The following is a 24,675-nucleotide window of genomic DNA, read 5'->3' as shown; positions in this document are numbered from 1 at the left end:
TACCAGCAGCTAGGCACATGTCCTGCTGTGCTGTCCAGTTTATTTGGTTCAGTTATGGTCTCAGCAGCTCTTATTTTCGTCACCTCTATATGCCCCACCTAAAACCATAAAATTACAACATGATTGCCTGACCTGTGTTGGGTTGGTATTGAATGATAGAAGCTAGGGCAGCACATTTGAATTCTTATATTTAATTTCTCTTTATTTGATCAAGGACATTGCACAAAAAAACATTAGTCTAAGAAAAAAGAGATGTCACGTGCCAGGTTATAACAAAAATGCTCATTTCCACCCGCAGTCCCTGCACAGGTTGATGTTATACTTACAAAAATTCATAAAATATGTACAGAATAATACATAAGCGTCACTTCATTCACATCATAAAAGCATATGTTTTTGAACACACAAATACCTGTGAAGTTTGATGGTAGGCAAGGTAACTTTGGAGTAAAAAGCACAGCCTGCTTTTATATAGTGCAAGTCAGTATGGACTCCTAAAACAAAATGGAACTGAGTTATATAAGTTACATGGGTTACGAGCTAGGAACAATAGTTAGGAGATATAATATGAGATAAAAATATGTATTTTTATTTTATTTTTATTAGATACATTGCAGGACCGAGTAATTACTCCCTCAGTCTTAGACACAGAGTGTATACCAAACAAAGTTTTGATGCATACAGCTTTTCAACAGTGAATGAGCAGCTTAGCGGTGAAATTAACATTTCTATCTATAAAATGCAGCAGTGATCAAAATCTAAAAAGTGCAGGAGAAGAGGGAAACCAATTTAAAGACATGGTGCAAAAGGCAATGATACGGAAGGTTCAAAATAGATAAATACAAATGGCGCAAAATTCAGTAGAACACTGAGTTCAGTTCTACTTCTAGGGATTTAAAACTTCGCCATGTAGTGCAAGTATTATGTTTACAGTGGGATGCAGAGTCTTCATTTGTGACTTGATTAGTTTCAACAGTTCAACAGTCTTATTGCAGTGGAGAAAAGCTGTTGCCTAAACTGCTGGTCCTGCATCAAAGGCTGTGAAAACCTCTTCCCAGACTCACAAGAGAGTTTCAAGTCCAGCCAAAATAAGACCTATGATTTAAATGAACGACATATCATTAAGAGTTATTCATGAAACATTAATAATGTGGAGAAACACACAATTTGGATCAATTATTTATTATTTAGTTTAAATTACCTTCAAACTAACTTTTTTTTTCTCCTATATTGCAGTCTATACATCCTTGGCATTAATCCAAACACAGTAAATTTGTCGAAACTACTTTTATGTCTAAAACTGTCTGTTTGGTGCCTTTCCGTAGAGTTCAACTGATGTGCTGCATCTTAATTGTGAGTTGTTGATAGTGTTGGTTTCCATATATTGACAATATCACCCAAAAAAAAATTATGTTAGCAGCTATATCCTGGGCAGCTGCTCCCTGCTGACTCTTTTCTCCTACACATGGTGACACACCAAACAGTTTTGAGAAAATAAAATCAACTAACTCCTATGTCTTCTGACCCAGTGTTACAAAGTCCATGTAAAATCTTTATTTCGGACTACAAAGATGAGACACATTCTTTTTGTCAAATTTTAATGAGTTTTTTATTTTTGGATTCTTTTTATGATAGAAATTGACAATGAATAGAAATCTTCCACCAGACAGGCAGTGACAGCGACGCATGTTTTATCATAGTTATTAAAATAGCTTTGTGTATAAAGCTTGATTCTGAAATATCTAATGACAATTTTTACTGGTTTCTATATTGATGGGGGGCTGACAGGTGGAACAACCAGGAAACACAGAAGTCTGCTTGGACAGAAACAGCTCTGAAGTGTTTGGGAAGAGACGTGATCCACCTGGATGCTTTGAGCTTCCCCTGATGTGGTAAGGCCTTATTGGCATTATTACACAAAAAATTATTGTTCTGTTTTTTCTCAGAGAGACATCCTTAGTGTGTGCACAAATTTGCACTGATCAGAGACATGTGGTGAGATGTTTAAAGAACGTTTCCATCACTTAGAAGTACAAATGACTGCCTGACCCATCAATTCAGCAGTACAGCTACAATCATCAATAACATTTAGCCGGGATCTGACAGAAAGTTGTTGTTTTTAAGATTTTCTTTTTATTATAAAACTGGAATGTTAGATGTGCATTTATATTCACATGTCTTGTTAACATCAGATCCATATTCTGCTGCAATTACAACTGCAGCTCTTTTGCAGCTTTAAAACTAAATGCTGAAGGTTTTTCTCAGTAGTAGCAAATCATGAGAAAGAAAAACTTCTTAAAGGTAACTTAAACACAGCTATCTGGACACATGCTTTTATGGATGGTACCGTTAAAGCCTGTGTGGACACAGGCTTTAACGTTACCATCCATAAAAACCACTACAGCCCAATGACCCAAACACCTGTGCCTTAAGAGTGGAAGAAAATCTGTTAGATAACATCTGCATCTAAGGTGCATATTTTTGGAGTGTGGAAGGAAAATAAGATTAATCATCTCAAAATGCAAATCCCAAAATGTGATCTACCAAAAGAAATGCTGCAGCTGATAATCTAACAGATAGATGATGGATGATAACAGATACTTTTTAATATTAGCGTTTAATCCTTTTACTCTTGTTTATATTATTGCAGATTAAAAATTAAATATTGATATTCTAGTTTTAAGCGAATACCTGCACCAATTTGAGTATTTAACCAGGAATTTGTTTAAATAATCATTATGATGAACCAATAACATTAATATCAACAAGAAGGTCTGCTCTTATTCTTAATATAAAGCGGGAAGATAATTTGTTTCGCATGATAACCAGTCTTTAATATGCATACTCAAGTGATATTACTGAAAAGCTGAGCCATCTGTAATAAAGCCTCTATGGACAGTCTTCTGACTCGCTATCATGAGCTCGTCTCCCAACAAGATATGAAAAGCCTCAGATCCAAATTTTTCCCCTCCCCAGAGCAGTCGTCTAGAAAGGCCGAATGTTATTTCCATATTTATTGTGCTGCATCCTTCCTCCGATGAATAAATCAAAGGTGCAGCTAATAGCCTTCTCCAGAGTCCCTAATAAATCTCTACTTTAATGCACATCATTAGGTACTTGCTTTTATATGAGGTTGCTCAAAATACCGCAAGTGCTTTGTTTCAATTTACTAGTCATTTCTAACCTTGCATCTGTGGCACGTCCCTTTTTCCTCTTGTGTGGTCTCTCCCCTTGCCTTCTTACTGAGTCTCAATGGTCTGGGGACGCTCCAATGAGCTTCAATGCAATCCTCTTCCTGATTAACAACAGTGTACTGAGCTAATTAGGATACCAACAGGTGGGCAATTAGAGAAGTGAATGTAAGCTGAGACTGGGGAGACGAGGAAACAGGTCGGGGACACATTTCCTTTGATTGTGAGATGTTGCCCTCATATCACCTACAACTCCTCTGTAGCATTCATTATGAGCCTCTAAAAATACTAAATCCACCAAACATAAGTTTCAACTTTGTTACAGGTCTAATAACCCCAGCAGGCTTGTGGAATGATGGCTTGAGTGGGTTTCTTTCAACAATCCTCTTGTTTCCATTATGAAAGGTGAACCTACTTCCATGTTTTGACTCTTATAAGTTCCTTCCACCTTCTACAAAACATCTTTCAGTTTCCTAAAGCAGCAGTTTAAAGAGCAACCAACCTGAATATCCTCAGTTCCTTCATGTGGAGCTGCCTGCTGTGTTATATATACACTACTCAAAAAATTAAAGGAACACTTTGTAACTGACAGAACGTGCAGAATGGGAGAACAAAAATAAACAGAATGTGGAAAAGTGGTCCCTACTGTATGTCCTCCAACAGCCTAAAAGTATAGCAGCATAAATATCGAAAATAGTTCACAATAACTGACTATTTTGGATGAGGTATGAGAAAGAAAAAAAATCATTCTTAAGGTTTAGTGGGTCAAGCAAAATTCCTCATTTTAACTGTACCGAAATATGGTTCAGCAACACCAGCTTCTGCCCTTTCTGTTGGACTCATTTTATTCATTAGGGGACATCTCATGGCAATCATCTAAGGGTTTGGTGAGTATAAAAGCAGATTATGTTCAGAGACAAAGCTTAATTCATTTTTTAAAATTTGCTTCCATTTGTCTCTCCTATAGAACTCAATTGAGATACATTAAAGTTTGTACATAAGGATAACTAAAAAAGTTAAAGGAAAAGGAATACTGCAGAATACCATTATGGTTTGTAAGGCATAGGGAGCAGTTGTGTGAATGGAGTCCAAATGAAATGTTGGAGGTCTTGAATATGTTCAATGAGTCCTCTTTTAACACTCTTTCCCTCTTCCTCCATTCTCCACCCTTTCCTGCCAGAATTATTGTCATTTCACACACACACTCATACACACACCAGCCATCTGTGTTTCCATCAATTTGAAGCCTGTGTGTAGGAGGCCCATAATGGAACATCTGCATGAATAGAGTATTTTTCAAAATACGCCACGGACGAGAGAGCTACGTGAAAATAGCGAGGCTAAATCTGAGCTCAGCTTGGTGTGGCCAGATTAATCATTTTAATATTTCCAACTGTAATTCTAATGCTCAGCTTTTTGGTGAGACCCGGCTGGTGGCATGGCTCAGAGAAAAATCACACAACAGATCAACACCAAATACAGCCTCTTCCTCCTCAGCTGCTGCTTCTTCCTCATACACCAGCATGAGCTCAGAGGGGAAATCAGTTTGAATGCAGAAACAGAACCATAACTTTTAAATAATTCAAATACAGGAAAAAAAAAAAAAAAAAAAAAGGAAAGAAAAGTATTTCTTTTGGATGCAGAAACTCCGGGCATGATTCCTCTGTCTCCTGCAGGGAGCTGTTGCTCAGAAAGGTATGCATAAAAACGACTCTGCAGAGGAGAAAAAAAATCCGTTGGAAAAGGAAAAGCTTTACTACAGCCACAAATCAGTTCCACGGCTGTATGATCTATTCATTTCGTCAGAGAATACCAATGTAAACTCCAACTCAGTTCCAGCCAGTTCCAGCATACACAGCTTAGCTCAAAACATTTTTTTTTATCTTCCGGCAAATTTCCACTCGTTGCATCTCAGGAGTACTTCTTCTGATGTGCTCAACTTGATTTAATGAAACCCAACCCTCTTCCCATTTAGCTCCCCTCGCACATAGTTTGGCAGATGTTTTGTTTTTTGGGGGGGCGGGGGTTTGTATTAATAAAGACTGTAATAAAATTAAAATCACATTAATTTACTGTGTGACAGCTGGTAATTCTGGGCATAAGAGATTAGCTCTGCCCCCTAGAATCCCTGAGCCTGTGTCTGAGCGGTAACTGGTTTTGCTTTACAAACTTAAGGGCATTTTACACGTTTATAACATGCTGATTTCTTGGGGTGCTTAACATATGCTGCATATAGTTACAGTAAGCTGCATAGCTTTCACAAGGACAAATTTTGATAGAATAAGTTTATTGTTTATTGTGTAGGAATTATATAAAACACCATCATCTAAGTAAGTGGTCCTCTTGATTGTCGATAATTTTGGTGATATGTTTATATAAGGCCGTGCTCGTCCCAATAACTATATTTTTCTGTGCATGTGCACTTTCATGCGTATATTTGTGGTGAGCTACGGTTTCAGACAATCATTGAAGCTCACCTTTCTCACCGCAGTTCTTTGAAAATGGCCGAGGGTCATAAGAGAAAAAGCATCTATGAAGTGTATGAGAAGAAAAGAAAGGTCTCAGAAGAATCAGAAATATCACAGAATGCTTTGCATGGAGAGCTCTCCTTGCAAAGCATCATGGGATTTGCTGTCACAGCGGCCCACTGTCGGGTAGCAACAGACTAATGACAAAGGTGGCGCAAGCACTGCATCGTGAAGGAGGAGTTACGAGACCAATGGAGCAAAAAGGAGTGATCCTCTGTTTGAATGGTCAGTTAACTGAGTTCACTATGAAGTCCCCGCTCTACTGAGTGATTTAGTTAGAGTGGACGTTTGAACACAGTAAACTTGTATGAGCTATGAGAACAGTAACTTTTCAACAGAGAGCGTGCACGAGGAGAAATGGGCTCATGCACACTCTTGCACGTGCATTTTTTTTTTTTAAGTGGAGCGACTGGTCTTTTAAAAAAACAGCAAAAATCCTCCAAAATACCTTAAAGGTGACTATGCCCTGAATTTTACAACTTTTCATTTGTATTTGAACCAGCTCAACATGGTTCTATCTATTGTTTTATCTGAAGTTAAAACATCTGTAAAGTTTTTTAAAAAGTGAGCACAAAAGAATCAGGAAGTGAAAATTATATTTGTGTTAGCAGATTCTCTATCGGCTCATCCAGTTAAGATTGATTTCATATGGTAATTTCTGAAAACTGCAATGGGATATAAAGTGGAAGGGGAAATTCATTAGTAAAAAAAAATTTACACAGCAATAGCTTACATGCTATAACTCTAGCCTCCCAAGTCCTCAGCACTTACTGCTTCTCCAAACATCTGTGTGAATGGAGTCTAAATGGGCGACAGATGCAGTGATTATGAAAGTGTCACATTTCTTCATCTATTTAGTCCATGTGTAACTCATGACAGATTAACTCCAGTTCAGTAATGCATTCTGAATACGCTAATACTTAAGGTATCACTCTGGAGTCACTTATGTTTACCCTAATTAATGCTACTGATGTGGTGGGTGAAAGGAAAGTTATAAGTGTTGTCTCTTTCATTTTAGCTCAGACACAGAAAAATAATGCTGCCCTACCTCATTATAAAGACTAAACATGCAGTAAAAGGTTAAATCCATAACCTCTCTTTCCTAACCTTTTAAAAGAGAGTGGTTATGGATTTGAATATTAAAGCAATCCATAGACATCAACAGATGTTTTCTACCAGCAAAGGACAGCTAAAAAACAAACAACAAAAAAAATATTTTTTGTTTTGCTCAAAAACAACACCTACCAACATCTCAGTGATCTGGCTGTTGAATTCCTCCTTGACTTATCCATATTAGCATTTGCATGAAATGTGTTATTCCCTATTCACTAAACATGTTGTTTATGTTTATAATAATTCTAAATCCAAATATGAGATACTTTTGGTGAAAAAGGGAAATCCATCTCTTTCACCTAATGGTCAACAAATTTTACAAAAGGATTATTGTATCGCTAGTAAATGATAACAATGATAACACATCTGATAAACAAAGATAACACATCTTTGTTTATATATATATTATATATAAACAAAGAAAACAACCTGTTGTCATCCTTTTACAAACAGAGATGGGCTTGGAGATCATGCAGTAACATACACCATCCAGTTATGTCTAAAATTGAATAGATAGGATTGTGTGATGCTTACATTCAGGATATTACAATTGATTTAATGCGTAGTGGAGGAGTGGAAAAGGACGACATTAAGAGGTTCAACACCACTTTACTCCAACTGGAGCAATCATACAGCAGAACACCTTAATATACCCTACCAAAAATACACAGGTGTTAAAGATAGGCTCTGTGTATGCACCTTGACTCTCTATCTCTCCGGTTCTTTTACCTGAAAAGAGATCACTCGGGACAAACTCTTCAAATAACACTTCATAACTTATATGTATTAAATAATGAGGACACATGACAACAGATTCTGATAGAAATTGTAATCTTACTCAGATCAGAAAAATTGCTTAGGGTTACAGAACGGCAGCTGCTCACCTCTGGTGTCACCTGTCAGGAAGTGGCCCCGATTAACAGTTAAAAAGGCATTTTATACATCTCCGGTCTGCCATATCATATTATTTTACATCATACATGTTAGCAGATGATTAGACATCCATGGCTCCAGCCTTATCAAAATATTACACTTTGTTCTTAGCTGAAGGACACCGCTCTCATTCCATTTCCAAATCTTTGCCACGTACAGAATGAAGATTATTACTGTACATCCAAACAGAGGAACTGTCTTATTTAGATTAAAACATCAGTTTTGACATGTTACTGGCAGCCAATACAAAGGTGTAATAAACTCACACATCATCAATGATAATTATCCTAACAATTCCCCCTGAAAAGTTGATGTTTTAATGCCAGCTTTAAACCAATGTATTAATGTCTGCTCATGACCAGAATATTAATCATAGAAGAAAACTTTAAGCGTTGTTTCTTTCAACATCATAGAATCATGGAATAATCAATCAACAGTCCCCCTGATGATGTATCATTAATCAGGGATCAAAAGTAATCACAATCAAAACTTCACAGACCAAATGTTGTCACTCAAGACCACAGTTTCAGCATTTAACTACAATTTGGGTTTCATCTAATTAAAGGAAGGCTGTTTTAGTTTCCTATGAGCACGTTATTTTAATTTACCTTAGACTAGGTAAACTAAGCCTATAACTCTAATAAGGTTGAATTCATCTACTCTCATTTCCACCTAGAGCTCTCCCAAATGTGACCGCTCATCATGGATAAACCATCCATCCACATTTACCAATCATTCAGTCACAGTAGGGGACGTCACAGGACAGGCCGGGCCGTTCTCCACCGGAAAACCCTACCTTCTCTAAAAGGTAGTAAAAACCGGGGTGACCCCAGGGAAATCCCACTCTGGGCCGATCTGAGAAAGAAACCCTATTTTGAATCTGTAAATTATCATTGCCAACTAATTAAAGAACCTTTAAGCCAATCAGGTTCTGAGTCTTTCTACATCAAAGCAAAAGTTCATCAAAGTTACCAAGGAAACCTAGGTTCAACTTTTCTACTGAGTGAGAATTGAGCCCCCTAGTGGTCCGCCACAACGTCAACATTACAGGAGGAGGAGTTTTATAACAACTGGTTCTGACTGTAAAACTTATCCTGATACCAAATTGTTGTGTTGCTAATGGATGCAGCAGTCATGTCTGGGTATTAGATAAACCCTAATTGTATTGTTTTTACAACAGAGAAAGCACTAAAAAGATCAGCTTGGGTTCAAGCTTTACAAAGGATGGGCAAATGGCAAAAACAAGAGTCCAAAGTCAAAGTAAACCTACATGTGTCATAGGCATTTACACTGTCAAAAAATTTGCACCACTGTTTCAGTGAATTAGGCAGCATAGACTAGATATATTTAATCAAAATAGAAGATATAGAAAATAATGCAGACAAAGAATGAAATGGGGAATGCTGAGGGTGACTTTTAAAAAAAGTTGCTTTCTTTTAGTTGTACAGTAGTAGGACTGTTTCGTCGTCCTACCTCCTGCACAAACAGCTACCAGCAATCACCTTTGGTTCCCCTCTAGGACTCTGGGCATACCTGTCTGCCTGGCAGGCTCTTCTAATCCTTTGCTGTACTCCTTCTACCTCCAGCAGTTAGCTTCGGCCAGCTGTAGCCTCCCCCTCCCTTCTTCAATGCTCTGTTTCACCGGTGCACTTATCCAATCTTCTGCAGTCAGCTTCTGTAGTTGGCCTCTGTCTGCTGTAGCCTCTACCTGCCCTGCTGCTCCTCTGGAGGGTTAGCGCTAATTTTTTGTCATGTCTGCTCTTATGTTTTGGAGGAAGATATCTACTTCTCAGTAGTACTGAATCTCAGATTTGCAGGTATATGGAAGTGGACAATAAGCACAACAACCCAAGGGGCTGCATACCTGATTTTAATGGCATTACTCAACATTATTTTTTTAGCTTCTAAAAACAATGGAAAAGCTGACTGTCACAATGATTTAGAAGGTTTTTCTAAAGCTTTAGTATGACATCTGGCCTAGGTTTGGTAAATAATATCTAAGATCTAAAATGAAATCTAACTATATTTAACACTAAAACTTTGCCCCAATTGTAAAGAGGCAAAACTAATTTCTTTAAAATGTCTAAAAAATTAAGAGTTTATGTGAATACATGTGTTGTTATGATCTTGTCTAATTGGCTTATTAGCAATGTTTGTATAATTTTGCTGAAAATAGTCTGCTGAAGTGTCAGCCGTGTTAATTTGTGCCTCTGAAGATGAAAATATGAGGAATTGCAGCTGCTTTAATCTGGGAACTTTTTGAAAGCACTAGATGTATCTAATACTTTATACATCATAAAAACTAACGGTTTAGTCGCCTGATTTTCTACTGTGTGTTTTTAAACCTGTGTATTTTTAGTTTCTTGCTCTCTTCTTCTGAAAAATATGCTGATATTTTTTGTGAAAGACAGGGAGGTCATTAACAGTACCTGGTGCCATCTTTTCTCCATATTAGGGGCAACAGTCAAATAAATTACAACACTAAAGCTGTCAGTGTTTATTTGCCTCCATTAGAATCACAACAGCAAAGTTTATATAAAGTCTTTAGCCATCACAGTTCATTTGAACAGCTGTCACTGAGCTCTATCAACACTAAGTGGACAAACAGCCCACACACCAGCAAATAAGGATGACAGGAGAGAAACTGGCACCGGTTCTTTAATAAATCTCTCTCTCAGCCAGGTCACAGTCAGTGGTTTCCACTCTGCAGTTATTCAAGGTTCAGCAATCACTTAAATGCTTCAGTTTTGTCTGATATGGCAGAGGCTTATTGTGTCTTTAATCAGCACAGAATTGTAAAGGCAATAGAAAACCTTTAAAGGCTGTGCTGATGAGTGTTGCCACGGGCAAATCAATGACAGGTGGGAAAAGCCGTGACATGACCAAAGTTGAGATATATCCAAAACTGGTGATTGAAACTTTCCTGAAATAATCAGGTATTAATTAAAAAGTGTGATTAATTTGGACCGAAATGGTCATATCTAGGGAAGGTTTTGGATCAATAGATCAGTGAGACTTTTTTAGTGACAAAGACACAGATCAGCTTATTTATTTGCTCCAAAATTGGCCTGATAAACCAGACTAAATGTGAGATTAAATCTGTAATTTAGTTTGGCCCTGATGAATGAGACATCGGAAGATTGTTGATGAGAACAACCCGTTGTTTTTCAAACCTTGTCTGTGCCTATTGGCCAACACTCTGACCAATAAGCGCAACTGACTGTGACGTAGTAAGCACGACAGAAAGCTGGTGGGGGAGTGTAAACAAACAGTCTGTCAGTGAAACGGTGAATACGTCCTTCCTAAAAATTAATGAGCGTAGAGCCTCTTCCTGCTCACGTTTCAACGAAAACCCCCAAGTCTAATCCTTCCCAAACTGATTCCAAAGCTGAGTCAAATGGAAACTGTTCAATAGTTGTTGCCATCTTTCTTGTCGTGCTTTCTTCAGCATTGTGCAGCTTTGTCGTCCTGCCGTCAAAACCCCGCCCGCTTTGCATCCAGAAATTCAAAACACATCTCTTTGTGTTTTGATTGGCCTGCCAGTTCTTGGGCATTGTTCGCGGCTAGACCAAACTCACAGGCAAAAAGGATTTTGGCTCTGGCGGGTAGGGTCTAGTTTACTTGGCTACTCCAAAATGGGTCAACCAATTATTACGCATTGGACTTTTTCTGTTTACTTCTCTTGGTAATTCAGAAAGTCTCGTTATTTATGAAAATTAAATATCTAAAAAAATTTGTTTATCTCTATTCATATTTTTATTTATTTACTTTTCTTCTTTTAGCATGAATTATAAAATACAAAACTTGAATCAGCACAGGGAGCAAATAATAAAAAAAAAGGCATAAATTAAAATTTTATGAAAAAAGGAGAACAGATGAGCATAAATGTAAAAAAAAAAAAAAACAATAACATGAAACCGGTTAGTTTGCTAAAAATAAGGGAATATTCAACAACATTAGGATTTACTAAAGAAATAAACATTTATTACAATTTGCAGTCTTTCACTTCACTCTTAAAGAAGCTGATTTGATCATATTTTAGGGTTAAGAATCAGATTCATATTTAACCAGATGAAAACTGTAGTCTTTTCACCATATTTACTCATTTTTGTTTTAGCTCTAAATATTTGATCACATGTGTGGAAACCAGTGGATAGCATCTAATTAGCCTTTTCTATTGGTCTTAACTTCAACAATCTAATACACAGCTGGGAAGAAACTCGAACACCATGTTTATACCTAAAAATGCCTGTTTGCCAATGGCACATTTTATTAAATTCCTTTACTTTTGGTTTTCAGTTTTGCTGCTCTAAGTCAAACATTTTTAATAGAGTTACTTGGCAGATTTCTTCTTGAAAGAGCATTTGGAAAAATGCAGTTATAATATGCAGAACGAAAATTAAACCAGTAAGGTAATTTTACTTCAAGTTATAGTTATTGTGAAAGATTTTTTAAAAGACCGGCCCCCCCAATAAAAAAAAAAAATGTGTCTACACAAGCCCATTTCTCCTATATAGCTCATATATGCTTACTCCACATACAGTGGTTAATATATAGTGGACTTTATAGTAAACTCAGTCAACTGACCTTTCGAACAGATGATCGGTGCTTTTTGCTCCGTTGGTCACGTAACTCCTCCTCCACTGCGCCATCTTTGTTATTAGTCACCACTGTCTGGTAGCGACAGCAGGACGCTGTGACAGCAAATCCCATATTGCTTTGCGAAAGAGCTCTCCGTGCAAAGCATTGTGGGATATATCTGCCTCTTCTGGACACTTTTTGTCTTATGACCCTCGGCCATTTTCAAAGAACCGCTGTGAGAAAGGTGAGCTTCAATGACTGGCTGAAATCGTAGCTCACCACAGATATATGTCTGAAAGTGGGCATGCGCACAAAAAGATAGCTAACGGGACAAGCAGAAAGGACGGCTTTACAGTACGTAAACGTATCACCAGAATGACAATCAAGAGGACCAATTATTTTTATGATCCACCCAAAAATAAAAGATTGTCCTCTATATCTTTGATTCTATTCTAAACTGTGGCAAGCAGTTTTGCAATAAAACCTAAAATATACCTTTAACTAGGGGTGGATGAACTAGAATTTGCACAACTGGATTAACCAAGTTATGAAATTCACTTTGTTTTTGATTATAATTAAGATTTTTTTTTATTATCTTTGATAGAATCATCCTACATTATAGTTACTAATTGACCTCTAAAGTTACTACTGGGCCCTCAAGACATATTAGTCATATTGTCCAAACCTCTGTTCAGCTCAATGTTTGGGTCATTGTTGCCTGACCATCCATCTACTGTATATACCCCGCTTATCCATCAGGGTTAAAGGAAGCTGGTGCCTATCTCCAGCAGTCTAGGGACAAAGGCAGGGTTCATCCTGGACAGGGCCCCACTTACAGAGAGACATACAGTCATGCACACAAAGACACGCCTGCTGTAGTGGCAGTTTAGACCAATACGGTCCCCTTTAGGGCAGTCGTGGGTGAGCGGTTAGGGTGTCAGACTTGGATCCCAAAGGTTACCGGTTCGACTCCTGACCCGCCGGGTTGGTGGGGGGAGTTTCAGGGGGAGTAATTAACCAGCGCTCTCCCCCATCCTCCTCCATGACTGAGGTACCCTGAGCATGGTACCGTCCCGCCGTGCAAGGGGGCGCCATTGAGGGCTGCCCCCTTGCACGGGTGAGGCATAAATGCAATTTCATGGTGTGCAGTGTTCACTTGTGTGTGCTGTGTCACAATGACAATGGGAGTTGGGCTTTCACACATTTGCAGCTCTTCACATAGTGACGCTTGGTCAAGACCCATCACTTCCCTCTCATCACTTATTAAAACGTTGGGTGCATGGAAGGTTGTAGCAGGAACTTGCAAACATTTCCATGTACTTGAAAGGAAAACCTTACCACTAACTCATCCCTTACCCTAACACCATGCGAGGGGTTCCCCCTCCATCCAGTACCACATACCGTCACATACTGATGCGCAGGGGGCTTTGACCAAGCGTCAGTATTTGATGAGTTAGGAGTGAGAATGCGTTGTTTAGACATGTCAATTAACCTAACAGTCATGTTTAGTTTTTTGGACTGTTAAAAAAAGCAGGGAGTAGTCGGAGAGAACCCATGTATGCTCAGCAAAACAGACTAACTCCATGCAGAGAGAACCTAAGCCAGGAATCCAAACCAGATGTGAATTTTTGAGAAAAAAATATTCAAGGCCACCTTATCTGTTTTTGTTTTATTTTTTTATTCATCATACGTACCTTTTTTCACTCATATAAAAACATCTGTCCTATGTAAAAGTGTGGACATTGCTGTGGTCAAGCCAGTGTCACTTCACTAATGTACTAAACTTCAGATTTTTGGCCCCATCAGCTAGTCATTCAGCTGTTAGTTTATAAAGCTGCTGTTAAATCTTCTCAGCTTAGCGGCAATGGCGAAACGAGACAACAATAGGCCTGTAAGCAACATTATCTGGGTGGGCCCCATATGAAGAACAACACACACAACCCAACCGACCAGAAATGTGCCCCATACATACACACTTCATCATTTCATCATTCTTCCCCTTCACTAGAGATGGATATACTTTAGTATAAATGCGTCTTATCGTGCTACCTTGAGTTTCACAGCCCCCCTCCTCACCCACGCTCTCTCCATTTATCTCGTGGTCGCAATCTTTACTCACTGTAGCAGTAATGTCCACGTCTCCCTCTTTGGTTCTTTGGAAGAACGTGTTTATTTTGGGAAGTTTTTTCCATTCTTCCAGCAGCTCTTCTTTGCTTTTTCTTTTCTGGAATCTGCTTAAGTACCTCTTTTTGGTATCCATTGTTGCTAACACATTGTACGTAACGATTATGGTTTTAATCTACGCTCTGGATTACCCATAATTCCAAGTCGTAATGTAAAAAATAAAATACTCAAATACATCGTTCTTTTAAGATCTTTATTGCGGTTTGAAACATATAAGTGTATTTTTTACCAACCGTCTAATGAACTATACGCAGTTATTAACATAGTAATTAAAAGTACCACTGTCTGCTTTGCTATTGGTGTCGTGTTTAAACGGCTCATCATCATGTTGAAATCTGCCATGTGTTGGGGTATAAATAAGGTCTGGTCATGCAATCTACCATCAGGTGGGTTTAAGAGGTATTGTTCGCAGCAGTACATTTGCAAAGAGACGTCCTAGTCCACAATTGCATAGGGGAGCAACCAGGTGTCAGTGTGGGGGCCCCTAAGAAGTCGGGGGCCCCTAAGAAACTGCAGTCTCTGCTTACCAATAGTTACGCCATTGCTTAGCGGTCTAAACACTCCTCGCTGAACAAGAGCAAATTTTTAATATGACACAGTCGAAATTGCTTTTTGGTTTTTCATGCTTGGACTGAACCAGTCGCTGTCTGAAGGGACTGCAAGGGTTTATAATTCACTGAGATACTGAGCTTGGAAAATATCCCTCTTAGTTTCCTTTCAGCCATATGTGGGATGAAGGTGAGAAGCGAAACAGAAGAGGAAGTCCAGCATCATTCCTCTTTTGCACTTGAATTGTGGAGCCCTGAATGACTGAGAATCTATACTAACCTTTGATCAAATGTTGTATTTTACCTTAATAGTAAAAGCCTTTTCAGAGTCTGTTAATGAACTGCCAGTGAGGAGTATTATTAAATGAACTGTTTTAATGCATTAGCCCCAGATAATTAAGACCTGAGATCATTAGTCTTTAATTGAGTCAGTTAAATGTTCTCTGCACCTTTTTAATTCAGGAAGATCTCACTATGATTCTGTAATTATTCCATTTAGCTTTATCAGAGTGGTCTAAATGTCATCAGATCTTGTTCTTATTACAGCTGTGCTCATAACCCTCCTCTGTTTGTGCCTGTCGTTTATAAGACCCTCTCAGTTCTTTTCCTCTGGCAGTCTTTCCCTTCCCAAATCTTCAATACATCTTTCCCTGCTGCTTCTAATTCCTTCCACTCATTTCCTCCCTCCTCTCATTTATCCCATAACACCCTTTGGTTCCTCTGGGCACTCCTCTCTCGGTTTGGTTTTTGTTTTCACACAGTGGCTGTTGTAGGCTGTAGTAGGTCGCATCAGCTTCAAGCAAAGCCATGCAGCTCCAGACTCCAGCATGCTCCACCAACTGCTTGGCTCTGTCTGGTTCACCTGATTGGGCTGGGATCTTTAGAAAAAACCCTACAGCATGTTCCCAGTCCTCGCCAGTGACTGAGCTACTCCTAAACCGTCATTAGTCTAATTGTGACACCGCCTGGCTGGTTTTTTACTTGCTTGGCAAGTGTGGCAGTTCAGGACCAGCTGGGTGCCAGAAACTAGACTCTTCTAAAAAGAGCTACACCCCAGTGGGCTTGGCTTAGGGGAAACACTGCGCCCAGCCAATACATCCCAATTATCCCCACAATGCTTATTTTTCACCAGGGCTTTATGAAAATATAGCCAAACATCACTTCAGAGATAAACAACCACCACTTTTAAATTGGATTCAACCCTGGCATCACTAAATATGGCTGCTAATGGTATTCTACCTGCTGGCAGACCGCACTACGAGTCCTGCACAGAGTTATTATCAAAGAGATGATAGGTCCCTCATTGAGTGATGTAAAAAAATCACATTCGGTAAGAAGAGACATCCTTGTCTTTTTAATTTCTCATCCCTTAAGGTTATATTGGACCAATGTGGCTTTCAAACATGTCATATTATTCATTTGTTAAAATTACTGAGACATGTTCCTCTGACTATTATGCAATTCTTCTTTATAATTTGTCTATCATATCATTATTCTCTATTTAAGTCAATATGAAGCCACATGTTACAATTCAATTCATTTCAGTTTATTTATATAGCGCCAATTCACAACACATGTCATCTAAAGGCACTTTACAGTCACCAGATCATACAGTCAAATTTACACATTATAAACACTAGGTTAAGTAGAGACTGACATTTTTTCGGGAATCCCATGGGTCACGGGATTCCCGTGGGATTCCCGTGGGATGGGAGTCAGTATTAGTAACGATCACGGGATTGGAATGGTACAGGATTAAACATTAACGGGAGCAGACGGGAGCGGGAGCAAACCAATAGTAACTTCCGCTCTGAGTTTTTCACCCGCGCTCAAAAACAACAAGAATGGGAGTGGTGCAGGAGCGGGAGTCATTCTGAATGGGAGCGGGATGGGAGTGGGAGTAATTTCACCAGGAGTGGGACGGGACAGGATTTAGATTTCTACTCTGGCCCGGGATCGGGACGGGACACCATTTTTTTCTGTGGGAGTGGGACGGGACAGGAGTGAAAATCCACTCCCGTGTCAGTCTCTAAGGTTAAGTAAGCAGCTGTTGATATAATCTCTAGTTTGATAATTATAATCTGTCTTCTCTGCCACAAATTCCAAAGGACTCCTCAGAGTTAGACAATCACAATGTTTTTGGGTATAACATTGCAAGCTCTGGAAGGTATGAATACAGGAAATTAAAATTGGTATAAAAACTCTTGCAAAGGCTGGATGAGTTCCAAACTGTTTTATTCCGGAGATTACAAGTTCCTAACCATTATGTGTATAGTATCAAATACTAAGGATAGAGACAGAATGAATAGAGACAGGAGGAAGCAGAATTATGAAAAACTTGGTCCCTATGTCCTCTAGAAGTCTAAGCCTATAGCAACATCACTATAGAGATAGCCCAGGATAATCTGAGCCTCTCTACCTATTAGCTTTATAAAACACGAACGTTTTAAGCCTACCCTTAAAAGTAGACAGGGTGTCTGCCTCACAGACCAAAACTGAAAGATCTGCCTCCCATCCTACTTTTAGAAATTCTAGGAACCACTAGTAAACCTGCAGATTGAGAGCAAAGTGCTCTGTTTGGGACATAAGATGGAGCTTGGCCATTTAAGGCTTTATATGTGAGAAGGAAGGATTTTAATCCTATTCTGGATTTAACAGGAAGCCAATGAAGAGAAGCTAGTAGAGATTTGAGCTCTGTTTTTGATTTTCATTAGAACTCTGGCTTCAGCATTTTGGATCAGCTGAAGGCTTTTAACTACAGTTTATGGACTTCCTGATAGTAAAGAATTACAAAAGTTCAGCCTTGAAGTAACAAATGCATGGACTAGTTTCAAAAGACAAAGATAAAAAAACATAAAAAAAAAAAAAACAACAACTGTCCAATCAAATTAAAAGATCTGTTTACATGATTCAGGTTTATTTGATATAATAGATATAATGCTGCAGTAATTCCCTAATCTCTTTTACTTAGGATTGTAGAGAGCATACAGTTTATATGTATAAATTCCTGTCAGGTTGCTGGTCCTACTATGGGATATATAGGTTCTTCCTATATGGATATGTACTCAGTCTGATCTTACAAACTGACAACTTTATAACTTCAATGATATAAGATACTGACACCCAAAAAAAAAATAAAAGTGTTTTTTTATTGTTTATTGAACTCAAACAAAGTGACTGAAGAAAAATCTGTTTTAAGGTACAAAAAGGTAAAACGTGATTTTTGCATTAAAACTAACTTATTTATCAGTTTATTTGAGATGTTGGTATTAGAGTTTCCTTATTCTGAGGTCCAACGTGGACCAATTTGGACCAATCCCTTTAGACAGGCTGCTAAAACGTAAAGAAAAGGATATTCCAAATTTTTCCAGGGGAAAATAATTCCACAAATAATACTGGAGATTAGAAGTTCCCAAGCACTATGTCTAAACTATCAAATACCAAGGAAGGAAGGAAGGAAGGAAGGAAGGAAGGAAGGAAGGAAGGAAGGAAGGAAGGAAGGAAGGAAGGAGTGTTGTAAAAGAAAGAAAGAAAGACCATGAGGGATAAAAAAAAGATGTTGAAAACAGGAAAAAAAAGATGGATACAGGATCTGAATGGAGGTAGGATACTAACATGTGGGGACAGAAGGAAAGACAAAAGGAGGAACATATAATGGCACAAGGTACAAAGGAAGGATAGAAGTAACATTATTGAAAGGGGAGGGAAATAGAACATTATATAAGATCAAAAAATAAAAAAATTAGAAAGACAGATCTTTTTACCATGCTCTTTTTTTTGTTTTTCTAGACTGTAGGACCACTGCAGCTAAAAAAAAGATGGCAGAGCAGAAAAATATGCAGTGCTGATTAAACTGGGACAACAGGTGGAGGATAAGAGCTGGTACACAAAAAGCTTAACAGAACAAAGCTGTAGCTGTACTGATCGTTAACCAGAAGAAAAATAGCACCAAGAACCTTAAAGATAATAATAATTTTAAAAACACCTGGTTTGTGTGCAGCACATTAATATACTGCTGTCCTCTACAGCTCAGTGCATGAGCTTCTCAAATGCAACAAGTAGAGCTGGACACACACAGACACAGACACACACCCAGCCCCAGTTGCTATGGAAACAAGGCCCTCAAAAGTGTTTTGATGGATGCAAAAAATGTGCCGTGAAAGGTTTGGAGTCGCTGGAAACAGTTTAGTTTAAAAGGAAACACAGAAGCGCTTTGTTTTGTTTTTTTGATACCATTAACTTAAATGAGTTTATTTGATTCATATTTCAGAAAGCAGGGATGCTTTGAAACATTTTAGAGAATGCATTAGCTTTAGCTTTTTTACACTGTACTGAGGATCACTTGGTATGCATAACAGCGGCTTGGCCCACTTCTTTTTTCCCTCCAAGCATATAAGACGCTTGGACTCAACAAAAAGCTTTAAAATAGACGTCTAATCCTTTCCTAATTCTACCCGCTGCCTTTTGTTTATGTCTTGACACATCATGAGCGCTGAGGGACGTGTTCACACACATTCATGGAAGAGAGAGATGTATCTTATTGCAGGCTTACAGACAGACCATTGTTATTTAGCAAGCACCCACCATCAGGCTCAACCAACCGACTGCACTCCAATCATCCACCTCCTACGCTTCCGCCCACCATCCATCCCACATCACCATGAACACATGCACACAAAAATCTGTGGATCCTCATAACAAAAAATGCATTTTTGTCAGAGATGTTTTTAGGATTTCAAACTCCTCGCTGAAGCTAAGACAAATGAAATTCCTATCTCAGCAGGTTTTTCCCAGGAAAGATGATCCACAGCAGTATTCAGAAGGAGGGTATCATTTTCTATAATTTGACACTCGCTGGGGTCTCCCTACCTCCTGCTGCAGTGGCAGCGGCCAGCAGGGCTCCTTCTCTCTCTCTCTGTCTCTCTCTCTAACAGCCAAACAAATTAAGCAAGAGGACTTGACCTCATTCAAAGAGGGTACATCACCAGGAAATTGGAATTTCAGAACTTGATTAGAGACCCTGCAAGCACCCGAGAATGTTGGCATGGTGCTGATGCGTTACATCAACCTGCAAACGGTCAGGCTCTGTGATTAAGACAAACTGCTGATGATCAAAAATCTGTGTTGGGATGGATGCATGGAAGTGAAGCTCTTTAAACTTATAATTTGTTAAATCCCCTTTATTTGATTTCAGCTTTAAACTCTTGAATTTATGTGTCTGTTGTTGGACTGAATTTTGAAGCACCTGGATAAAACAAACTACCAATGGGATTTTTCTTACATGGAGAGATTTACATCCTTTAAATTGAGTTATAATTTATAGGCAGTTTAAAAAAGATCAAAATGCTCTCAGTAATCAAAGGTACAAACAGGAGAGAGTCATGGAGATATGCTTCACTGTTAAACTATTAGTTCTACAAGAACAGCGGATCTATGGAGGACAGAGTTATTTCCCAGTGTCTCCCTATTAAAGAGGTGGGTGGTAACTACTGGTTACATTTACTCAGTTATATTTACTTGAGTAACATTTAGAAAGAAATTATTTTTTAGAAGTCACCACACATTTTTCTTTTAGTAATATAAAGCCTAAATTAAACTCAATTGGAAGACTCTTATCAGCCTCACCTAGACCCGGTCCTGGCAGCAAGGGTGGGAATGGGCGGGCCATGCCCACCCAGAGAGACACCTCTGCCCGTCCTGGACTGGAAAGTGTTTATTTTATTAAGGGTTTGGGTTTTTTTATGTCTGCAGTGGCCAAATTTCTATGGTTCCTATCTTTGATTTGTCAATCATGCAATTAAACCAATCCAAGCAAAAAGCAAGGGTGATGTGCCGGCCCACTACACATAGAGGGGGCAGGTTTTTTTAGTCACAGTAGCTGGTGCAGCATGAATATCCAGATTCTTTTTAAAATTGCTAATGGAGCAAAAAAAAGAGTGCAACATTTTACACCAATAAAAAGTTAATGATATGTACTTATACATCTCTTTTTCTCTGTCTGACTCACTTTGACACTTTGATCTGACCCTGAATCAAGAGTCTTTATTTGTCATAATGTCACCATAATGACAGTGATTTGATAGGGACTGACTCTAAATGCACGTTTAATATACAGATATAAGTTAATAACATAAAATTAAACATGGACTAGGATCCTTAGAATGAAAATGTAAAACAATCCCTTAATGATTTATAGCATGTACATACAGTGTGCAACTTGCGCTAAAACAGTCTATGAAATGCGCTGAAGGAGTAGTGGGTTTTTAGGAGGGATGTTTATTATCTGCCAGCAAGGTCAAGCCAATAGGCATTGGGACCACACGCCTTCAAAAGCCAATCCTAGACATTCTTCATCAATCTTCTGGCCCAAATTATCTCCTGCTCTGACAACACAACACTACAGGAGGAAGTAGAAAACACAGCCATTTACAACTTTAACAAAGCCTCTTCATGCTGCTCGAGAGCGACAGTAATTTATTTCCTGGAGTTTTTCCATAATCTTTTGATAGGTTTGATATTTATGGGCTAAATCATGGGACGTCTCTAGATCAGGGGTCACCAACGTGTTTCCTGCAGACACCGAGGAGAACTCATCAGTGGACTAAGATTGAAATGTTATTTTATGCTGCTGCTCTTATTTTTAATACTGTAATTACTAGATAAAAAAAAAAAAACAAAAAAAAAAACAGTACGCATGAAGTTACCCTCAGTCTTAAAAAGTTTGGTGACCCCTGCTCTGGATGTTTACATTTGCCAACTGTCTCTGTCCACGTAGTTAGAAATTTTCCAAGGTACTCCGTGTGGACAGAAAAGATGAGCCCAAAATTATGCAATTTGGCTGCATGTACCTCGCTGAGGCGTCAAGCATAAACCAATCTTTAAGATGCCATATGGACTTTGGTCCTCACACCTATGGAGCAGCTTCTTCTTAAGTGCAGATAAAAGTTGGAATCAGACTTTCCAGCTCTTTCTTTCTTTATTACCAGTTAATTGGTACCGTAACTGATATTTAGTACTTGCTTGAATGCAGTTTTTTTTTTTTTTTAACAGTGTCCTGTCTGACAATGTGGCAATAAGAATAATTGTCTTGATGCCAAGAAGAGCCCAACAGATTTTACTTTCACAAGTGGAGCAGTACGGCTATCACCATGCTGTTCCGCTTGATTTATGCATATAAATTTTTTTATTATAATTATGCTGGGAGTTTTACAGACTATATGGACACTTCAATGTAAGTAGAACAGGAAAGGAAAAACAGAAAAAAAAATGCAGTTCTGACTGCACTGAAATCGTATAGTACTGCATATCAATAGTATTTTGTCTTGCTGCTCACATCCTTCTCTGGCTACCTTCTTTTTCTCCAATGTGAGATCAATAAAGTCTATCATATATTATCTTTAGTATAAATTTGACTTACGATTGCTATGATGACCGTGCCCAGAGTTAAGAGTAGAGTTAAGCTGAAAAACGTGGAAGATAAATTCTCCAGGAGGTGTGAGATGAAGATCGCTCTGTCAAAGAGTTATCCGTCTCAACACCTATTTGGTTTACTACTGTAGGTCTGTCTTTGAGCCTCCCTTTCCTCCCCAATCTACTACCAGGTAAGATCTGAGGGCAGCTTTGCCCCTCTACATTCAAGTTATCAAGATATAGATCTGATGACACAACAAAATTGATAACTTTGCTTGATGGAGCTTCCTGTATCAAGAATATATAGAAAAAAATACCTGATAGAAACAATAATTCAGACTTAAATACAGAAATGAGATTAAATTATCAATTTTAAGATCAATCCTCAAGACATAGTGGATGACAGTGAAAAATCTAAAGTAAGTGCTATTTACAGTGGAGAGAAATATGGTAGCTGAAAGCTCTGCCCCCAAAAAACCTGTGAAACACTGGATAAACCTGAAAGATGGGACTGGGATTAAGGAATAATGAGATCTTTTATATAGGTCCAGGCCTGTCTATTGAAGGCTTTATAGATAAGATGCAGCACCTTTAAATGTAATTCTACAGTTTATGAATAGCCAATGTGAGGAGAACAAAACAGAAAATAATTTATTTATTTTTACAGGTAATTCGGAGCTTTGTCAGCAGAATTTTGTCCCAGCTCGATTTTAGCTTGCTTTTATTTCATACATAAACATTTTTTTATCTCTGCTGGATCAGAAATAATGAGCAGACTCTAAATAATATCAACTTGTTTGTGGAAATACTGCAATGAGCAGCAGTTCTACCAGAATTGCTTCTATAGAACTGCTTCTTAGATCTAGCTCTACTGTGGTAATCAGGAGTCAGATGTCTCTGCTAGAGATGGCATCCCTCTCTGAACACTAACACCCAGCAGTCCAACAGTGTTTCCCTGAACACTCGCAGTAAAACTCTTGATGTGAAGCCGACCCACATTCAAATTCTAGTATTTGTTTCCGAGGTGACAGCAAGCAGCATCTATATTCAATCAAACACGTTTTTGTTTTTTATTCTCGACCACTGCTGTCCCCTGAACCCACTCGTCTGGTACTGTTGTCCTTTTTATGCATAAAGCAGGATGAACTCCACATTCTACAACAGTGGGAATGAGCTGTCAGAGGTGAGCAGGGGGAACCATATTTAGGCATCTGTTTAGAGAATATATTTCCTCCATCACCTAATGTTATTTCTGGTTTTTACTTTTGATTCAGAAATACATATTACTTCTGGGTTTTATTTGTTTGGAAGGAAAGATGTTAAGTCTGCACCACATTTAACAGATAAATTCCTCAATGTTTGGCAATATAACCACAGAATTTTATAAACAACTTGGATTGGATATTAATCACTATACATCTGTTAGTTTATGCATCAAATGTAAAAGTTAAAAAGAAGAAAAAAAAGCTATGCAGGATAATTAACAAGGCTGATGCGATCCGACCAAGAGTCGTTTAAAACTTACAATGTAAAGAAACTTGGTGCTAAAGTCACTGGGACTACGGCAAAAATGCCCTGGAATAGTAAAACAGCTTTTTCATGTTTTCTGTGGTATTTTGATGATTTATCAAAATCAAACTCCAAGTCATTGACATTGGAAGGCCTCCTTGCCATTACCCTAATATCTGCCTTACTCCACAACTTTTTTTTATGACCAAAAAGAATGTGGCTGACTAACTCCAAACTCTCTAAATAACAATTCAATTCACTTTATTTCTATAGCGCCAATTCACAACACATGTCATCTCAAGGCAATTTACAATTCAACCAGATCATAGAGTCAAATTGATTCAAAGTTTTCTATATATGTAAAACCAGTTGATTGTATCGACTCATTGACTCGATGCAATCCCTCACACTAAGCATGCTTGTAGCGACAGTGGAGAGGAAAAACTCCCTTTTAATTTGAAGAAACCTCCAGTAGAACCAGGCTCAATGTTAGCGGCCATCTGCCGAGGCCGACTGGGGTTCAAGGAGACAGAAGCAGAGATACAAAAGGGAACTGAGATCTGTCCAGGGACAACAGATGCAAAATAGCCTTTTGGCTAATTCTGGTGCATTTGCAGGAATGCTTTTTAATGTACACTGTACCTGTAAAATAAATAAATAAATCTAAGTAAAAAAAAT

Source organism: Cyprinodon variegatus, unplaced genomic scaffold (assembly GCF_000732505.1).
Source record: "Cyprinodon variegatus isolate N-32 unplaced genomic scaffold, C_variegatus-1.0 Scaffold146, whole genome shotgun sequence".
In the NCBI taxonomy this organism is placed as follows: Eukaryota; Metazoa; Chordata; class Actinopteri; order Cyprinodontiformes; family Cyprinodontidae; genus Cyprinodon; species Cyprinodon variegatus.
Note: the sequence above shows the minus strand (reverse complement) of the source record.